The following is an 8528-nucleotide window of genomic DNA, read 5'->3' on the forward strand; positions in this document are numbered from 1 at the left end:
AACTTCTGCTATTGGCTTAGCCTATTACTATACCCGAGGGCTGCTTCACCCAGTTCTCTTCTCCTGAATTCTGGTTTTTGTGTGTGTTTTTTTTTTCTTCCTACGCGTGGGACTTCCTAGTCAGTTTCCTTTGGGTAGCTTTTCTCTAAGCTTAGAAAAACACTCATCTTTATTGCCACTTGCCAAGCACCTTCTTATGCCATGCGTCAACCCTTAAACGATTCTGCAATTTAGTGATTAAGTCAACTTTGCATATGTGACGGAACAGTGCACATGACTCACCTCCAGGGAATGTTTAACGCGTTGGATGACACCAAGACAGGATTCACGTAAATGCTCTTCCTGTCTGCGGCCTCCTTCATTACTAAGTTTATTCAGTCTGGTACAGGGATGTGTGGAAGGGGTAAACTTGAGCTTGGAGCCAGAAAACCTAGGTTCCAATGCTGGATCTTGCACTTACCAGCCGTTTTGACCAAGTTCCCTGAGGTTAGGCAGTGCCCTGAAAGGCTCTGGGTTGCCCCCTTGTGAACGCGTGATAAACTGGGTGAATTCAGAGCCCTGCACACACCAGTTCCTTTTTTTGTGCTAGAACAGTGCTAATGTCATGGAGACCCTCGCTGAGGAGTCGCTTAAATAAAACACACACACACACACACACACGCACACACATATAATGTGAAGGTGCTAGAGTGGGCTCTACCTGGGAAAACAATAGGCATCTTAGAAATACAGAAATCAGAGCTAGAAGGGACTTGGAGAGCTCCCTACACTGAAATAGGAGAAAACTGTGACCCCGAGAAAGAAAGTGGCTTGTATCATGAAGGTAATGGATTTACAACCAGTTTCCCCAACTCTCTCCTCAGTAACCTGCCTCTTTTCCTTAACATTGAGTTGGCATACTTAATGAAGCCACGAGAGGGAGACAGTGAGCAGGGAAATGTGCTTGGCATTCCCAGTGTCTTGGGGAGGCTCCGGGAGGCTCTCTGGGAAGGCAGACCTACAGCTGTGGTGCGTGTACTAGATCTGGTTGGATCCTATTTCTATCCCATATTACCTGAAGGTTTAGTGGATAAATTAATTCATCTGAGCCTCTGTTTCCTCATCTGCTCAAAGGAGATACTATTCTATAGAAAGATGTTTGTAAGGATAATGGAGATTGCAGATAAAAAGCTTAGCACGAAGTTGAATCTCAAGATGGGTGTTAGTGATGCCCACAGGTATAGCGATAATGCTTTCATTTCAAAGAGCGCTTTTTGTGCCCTCCAGCCCATCTCATCCCTATACTGTGGGTGAGGTGAAAGCAATCATTCGGACTCGGTCTAATTGTTATGTACTCCGGTCTCCTCTTTACTCCATCTTCATACTCTGGAAAGTCTGAGCACCTGCCAGAGGAAGGAGAGCATGGATTAAGGTAGAGGGAGAGACTGAGACGAAAATCTCACCTGATCCCCTACTCTGTATGATTTGGGTTGTGGGTGGGGCACCAGAGACATTGCCATGTCCTATTTTCCATTTTGTGGAAAGTGGACCTTGCCGTAGGAGGTGAGGGTTGGGGAAGGCTCCAGGATGCCTGGCCAGGTGGCACCACCGCCTGGCTTCCTTCCCTCTCAGTGGAGGCCACTGGCCCCTGATGCAGAAAACAGCCTGACCCTGGCCCCGAGGCTCCTGCATACCAGGACTTGGGCATCTGGAACACATATCATGGAAATATGTCAAGGAGAGACCTTGGAATAACTCACGATCTCTGGGGCTGGGAATGCCTTTGGAGGGGATTGAGCCAACCTGTTCATTTCCACTGAAGCCGACGGATGAGAACAGATGCTCGATGCCATAGAGTGGATCAGCAGAAGAGCCGGGAGGAGATTTTCCCAGAGGCACAGTTGGTAAGTGGCCAGATTACGTCTAGAGCTCACATCTGCTGCCCTGGGATTTTTCCACTGTGCCACACGGGCCCCCATCCCGGGAGAAACAATGAAATGAAACTTGGCTTTGGCTCACAGGGATAATAAATGTGGAAACTAGAAGTACAGGTGGGTGAGAAGACACAGTATCCGCTCACTCCCTTCACTCTCCTCCAGAGAGGAAAAAAGAGGTGACAGTGAGTCTAAACCCCAGTTTTGGATTGAGCAGCTTTCTGGGTCTGCTGGTATCTCCATGGCTCTCCCTGATGTTTTATGTAGCTTTTGTATCTAGAGTCGCCTTCTAATAGAGGATAAAGGCTGCAGCTCACCTAGAGTGGGGAAGGGGGTGCAATTTTGTGACCTTTACCTCTAGGAGTCCCACCAGGTTCTCAGGGTAAAGACCAGAGAAAAATGCCCTTGTGTTTCTGGCTTATCTCAGGCACCATCTGCTCTTTGTTACAGGACACACTGTGACTGGATAAGATGCTGACCTGGCAGCGTGGAGTCCTGCCTGTGTGTGCTGCTGTGTTGCACACAGCTCAGATGAAGAGTGAAGAGCCTGTTCTGTGGGCCCTAGTGTGTGTCAAGGCCTGGGCTTTATGGATCAAGGTGCTCAGGTTTGCAGAAAGAGCAGGCACGAGATACACGTGGAAGGTGGCATTGCTGGCAGGGGAGGAGGTGTTCAGATTAGCCGGTCCATACTAACAAGGAGACAGTCGGATAGGAAGAGCGAGAAGCTATGGTGGCAGCTAACCAGATGTGGAATCACTGGGGCTCAGGTCGGCTGGTCATTAGAATATGTCTCTTTCGGTTCCTGTCTTGGACGATGAAGGAAAAAACCTCACTGGTGTCACTTTGAGTTTAGCAGCTGAGCAGAAAGGAAAATTTGGACCATCTCACAGGGAAGTCCTGTAGCTGCTCATCTTTGGCCCCTTTGCTCCTCAGTCTTCACAGCAACAAGCTCTGGGAGAGAGTCCAGGAGGTGCTCTGTGTTCTGGTTTTCCCTTGCTACCACTGACCATCTCTGCTCCCTATTAGCTCCTGCTCGTACGGTTTTCATACCCTTTTCCTAAAACTCATAGCAAGAGCTCAAATCTTATTGAATCAGGCTTCATTGGCCTATCAAAATGTTTCTATATAGAGTGGATCTTAGTGGTATATATACACAATGGAATATTATGCAGCCATCAAAAGGAATGAGATCTTGCCATTTGCAACGACGTGGATGGAACTGGAGGGTGTTATGCTGAGTGAAATAAGTCAATCAGAGAAAGACATGTATCATATGACCTCACTGATATGAGGAATTCTTAATCTCAGGAAACAAACTGAGGGTTGCTGGAGTAGTGGGGGGTGGGAGGGATGGGGTGGCTGGGTGATAGACATTGGGGAGGGTATGTGCTACGGTGAGCGCTGTGAATTGTGCAAGACTGTTGAATCACAGATCTGTACCTCTGAAACAAATAACACAACATATTTTAAGAAAAAAGAAAAAGAAGAAGATAGAAGGAGGGGAACAATGAAGGGGAGTAAGTCAGAGGGGGAGACGAACCAGGAGAGATGATGGACTCTGAAAAACAAACTGAGGGTTCTAGAGGGGAGGAGGGTAGGGGGATGGGTTAGCCTGGTGATGGGTATTAAAGAGGGCACATTCTGCATGGAGCACTGGGTGTTATGAACAAACAATGAATCGTGGAACACTACACCAAAACAAATGATGTAATATATGGTGATTAACATAACAATAAAAAAATTTTTTTAAAAAGTTCCTATCATGAGAAAAAATGTTTGTAACTATGTGTGGTGACAGATGTTAACCAGACGTTGTGGTGATCATTTTGCAGTGTGTACAAATGTCAAATCATTCTGCTGTACACCTGAAACTGATAGAATGTGATATGTCAGCTATGTCTCAAAAAAAGAAGTATTAAATGCAGAAACCCAACCTCATAATTCACTGGGAGAGCTTTTGTGCTGGGGGCGGTGGGGTGGCAGGGGAACAAGTTGCAATCAGCTTGCATTTGCATAGTGCTTAACAGTTTTCAAAACACTTTCACACCCTTTGTCTCTCTTTATCACAGACACCAGAGCCCAGGAGGGCAGATAGATTCCTTCGCTGGGGCTCTGAAGAACTCTTGGGGCTCCCCCGTGAGCTTGGCATGGAGGCAGAGGTCCTTACCGATGAAGAGTGGGGGCTCTTCAAAGACCCGTATCTCTAGTTTCAAATCTGGACTTAGCCCTCATGTGCTTTGTGATTCTAGCTTTGTGTCCCAACTTCTCTGAGCCTCAGCCATGACATGGTGCTAATGATACCTTCCTTGTACAGTTGTTGTGAGGCTTAAAGGAGATATGTAGAAAGCATCTGGTCTAGCACCCTGCTCAGAATAGACCCTTGATACCCCGAGTCAGCTTCTCTGTTACTGCGATGGCACATTCAGCCCACAGCCCCAGTCCCCTTGGCTTAAAGAAAAGAAAAAAAAAGTTTATATATAGTTTTAAGTCATCTACTATTTTATTTATTAAAACAAGTTATAATGAATGGCTGCTGGAGAATAACATTTGTTTGGATTAATGAATATACTAGACGAAACTTGAGATAACTGATCATTCCAGGTTCAGAATTTAGAGGAAATGACACCGGGAGAAATATTGTTATCAAGCCACTGAAGTTGGATTTGGAGAAATGCTAAGATCTTTTATTTAGCTTTTTGTGGAATTTATTTTTTCCTGCTCCAAGGTTACAAGATAAAATCCAGCATACCAAAAATATGTCTTTATAACTCTTGATAAAACGGAAGTGTTGGGGGGAATTACTTGCCATAGATTGTTGGTGTTTATTATTTGCTGTGAAACTCATTCAAAAAAAGTGAGATTAGATTTCCCTGAAATTGTAGGCCTTTAGAATTCACCTTTTGAAAAAAATAAGAAGCAGTGCTACTGTTTCCTTTTAAAACACACGCAGACACACACACACACACACACACACACACACATGTTCAATTTGAGTGGTTTGATTGATCTAAAAGACATTCTCTAAGAAGTTCAGGTAAAAACCTAATTTACAAAATGATTGCAGAGCAGTAAATGAGCAGAGTTGAGTGAGCTGACAGTAGTAAAGAAGAGAAGAGAAGACTGTAATGTGTGTATATTGCTTTGATGCTGGCGTGGGTTAGTTGGGCTACTGTCACTAAACAGACTCTGTCCATATGGGTCTCTAACAGTTATGTATTAGTCATGTATAGGCACAAGTGTCTGAGGTTATATAGTAAGCATTTTCAGAGTGATTTCTTAGGAATAATACTTTTCTTTCCTGCATATTTGCTATCTGCAGAACCATTTTGTTCATAATCATAGAGGAAGCCTACACAGAAAAATATGCTACGTTTGTGCTTTTAATTTGGAATTATACAAACACCAGAAAAAAAATCTTTTATTAAGAGAAAGCAAAGCAATATCCTTCCTAGATTCAACACAGTGAAGAGCAGTTAATAAATATATCGCCTCAACTTTACATGACCCTCAGTTTCTAATATATTTGTCCTCACATTTTCCCTCTGCTCTGATCTTTAATACCAGATGTCTGAGGCTTTTCCTTTGTCTCTTGCTGAGGTTGGAATTTAATTTCCTCTGATGATATATCTCAACTCCCTCCTAATGCATCACCTACAGCCACTCCCTCCTTTGACCCAATAGCATTCAATAGAAATGTCCCCCTGTGGTACCAGATACCATTAAGTGAAATCAGAAAAATAAATAAGATACATTCCCATCTTCAGAGAGGTATAATAGACTTGTAAGAAAACATAATTTTTAAATGATGGCTAATCTTGGCAGATTAAACACATCTAATTCTGTTGCCTCATGAAACCTAACAAAAATGACAGTAAGAGGTAGGAAGAAAGTTATAAATCTACAAATCCAAAAAATATGAGAGAAAATGGTGTCACATTTTTTCAAATGTTAGTAAGCAAACGGGTAAGTAGTAAAAAACTTAGCAGCCCACAGAAAGTGTAAATCTTACTGATAGAGCTAGAAGCCTGGGAAAAGGCTGATCCTCATTGGTAGAAGTCAGTAAGTCTCAAGAATTGGAAGTGCCTCCAGCTGGATGTATCACTGGACACGGTGAAGCACTGGTTCTAAGAAGTTAGTGAATTAGTAAATTAAGTAAATTCACTAGGAAGAGTGAATTCAGATCTCAGAAGGCCTAGAGGGTAATCATTTCTAACTGGAACAACAATACAGGGTTCCAGAAAGAATGTCTCCAGAAAAAAATAAATGAAACTGATGTATTATCCTATGAGTCTGCAGACATTGAGAGATTTGCATTCATGGCGGCGTATTTGGGAATTAATTCCTTTTAGGTATATGACTCCAGGAAAAGAAATGGTTGAAAGAAGATACAATTATAACAGGCATAGTAATTTAGCTATTAATGTCTAAAACACCATCTATCGATCCAACTAAAAATTATGATAAAACTCTATTGGGAGGATGAGGGAAGAGAAAGTGTTATTGTGGGGAGGGGCATCCAGAGTAAGGGAGGAGGACGTAGGGGTTAGTCCGTTGTCTTCAATAATGGGGATTTAGTTATAAAAGCCCCAAATTAAAAATAGTATTAAATACATTGTCTTAGGGGCACCTGGGTGGCTCAGTCTGTTAAGCATCTGACTTTGGCTCAGGTCATGATCTCAGGGTCCTGGGATCCAGCCTCCTGTTGGGCTCCACGCTCAGCAGGGAGTCTGCTTCTCTTTCTCTCTGCCTCCCCCATCCCGCCTGTGCTCTCCCTTCCTCTCTCTCTCAAATAAATAAAATCTTTTAAAAATAAATAAATACATTGACTTAGAACTATGGAAGTAAACACAAAGTGAAACAACTAAAAATTTAAATGCTTGCTTCTAGAGAAAGGAAATTAGTTGAGACCAGGGTTAGGGAAGACTAATGACCTTCTGGCTAAATCCAATGAACATTTTGTTGTTATTGTCTTTCTTCTCTGAATTCTTTAGTATTAATGGGAATATTTCTTCCTGTTGAAATATTTCTATATTAACAGTGTTAAACAGTTTATGTATGTTATTTAAGATAATCCTCTCAATAATCATATGACATATTATCTACATTTTGCAGGTGAATGAACTGAAGCTCGGAGAGCTTACTGGTCCCAGCTCACACAAGGAATGAGACTCAACCCTACCTCTGTCTGAGTCTGGAGTCTATACTCAAGATTACTAGTACTGTGGCCCTTTCTCTTCCTTTAAAGATAATTTGATCCTCAAAATTGCCATGTACTATATGTTGGCTACCTTGAACATAATAAAAAAAATCAGAAAAAAATTGTCATGTGAATTTATTTCAATTATTATTTTTTAAATAATGCTAATGCAGCTACCTCCTATAGCAGCCTCTTGGTCCATATGAATGCCATGCATCCAAATGTAGCTTGCCCCACTCTTTAGGTTCCTCTGCCATAGGCAACAGTTTGTCAATGTCCTACCTTCAGACTTCTTTGGGGCCAAGTTAGGAAAGAATTTCTAAGCCATTGCAAACTCAAAGTGTCATGTGCCAGTTAACATATGACCTTGCTTAGGCTCTGCTCTGGTGGCAGCTTGGGGCTGGCTTGTGGTTTTCTGAAGCTCAACAAGTAAAATTCCAGACTTGCCTTCTGAAAACCCCTTCCCCAAAAACCTCCAAAAAGTTCCCTTGCTGGCAGTGTCCACAATAGCCAAACTATGGAAAGAGCCAAGATGTCCATCGACAGATGAATGGATAAAGAAGATGTGTGTACACACACACACACACACACACACACACACACACAACGGAATATTATGCAGCCATCAAAAGGAATGAGATCTTGCCATTTGCAATGACGTGGCTGGAACTAGAGGGTATTATGCTAAGCGAAATAAGTCAATCAGAGAAAGACATGTACCATATGACCTCACTGATATGAGGAATTCTTAATCTCAGGAAACAAACTGAGGGTTGCTGGAGTGGTGGAGGGTGGGAGGGATGGGGTGGCTGGGTGATAGACATTGGGGAGGGTATGTGCTATGGTGAGCGCTGTGAATTGTGTAAGACTGTTGAATCACAGACCTGTACCTCTGAAACAAATAATACATTATATGTTCAAAAAAAAGAAAATAGTAGGAAGGGAAAAATGAAAGGGGTGGGAATCAGAGGGGGAGATGAACCATGAGAGACTATGGACTCTGAGAAACAAACTGAAGGTTCTAGAGGGGAGGGGGGTCGGAGGATGGGTTAGCTTGGTGATGGGTATTAAAGAGGGCATGTATTGAATGGAGCACTGGGTGTTACACGCCAGCAATGAATCATGGAACACTACATCAAAAACTAATGATGTAATGTATGGTGATTAACATAACAATAAAATAAAATTTAAAAAAAAAGGGTTCCCTTGCTGACCATGCACTTGTTTTTTTGTGAGGACTAATGTGGGAAATGCCAAAAAATTCTGTGGTTCTATAAATTCCCTTCAAATATCCTCTTTATTTTAATAAACAATTCTTTTATTTTATTTACTTTTCTTTCTTTTTCTCTTTCTTTCTTTCTTTCTTTCTTTCTTTCTTTCTTTCTTTCTTTCTTTCTTTCTTTCTTTCTTTCTTTCTT

General features: G+C 42.3%; 1 long non-coding RNA gene across 1 annotated transcript; it reads left to right on the top strand.

Annotated features, from left to right (window-relative positions):
- The first annotated feature begins 1772 nt into the window (after nucleotides 1-1772).
- Nucleotides 1773-7233, top strand: LOC141370971 (uncharacterized). The gene is made up of 3 exons (XR_012375515.1): nucleotides 1773-1883; nucleotides 2364-2518; nucleotides 7026-7233. It is a non-coding gene; the product is annotated as an uncharacterized lncRNA (long non-coding RNA).
- The last annotated feature ends 1295 nt before the right edge of the window (nucleotides 7234-8528 follow it).

This window comes from Callorhinus ursinus, unplaced genomic scaffold (genome assembly GCF_003265705.2).
Source record: "Callorhinus ursinus isolate GAN/ISIS: 27379988/994484 unplaced genomic scaffold, GSC_fseal_2.0 scaffold51, whole genome shotgun sequence".
Taxonomy (NCBI): Eukaryota; Metazoa; Chordata; class Mammalia; order Carnivora; family Otariidae; genus Callorhinus; species Callorhinus ursinus.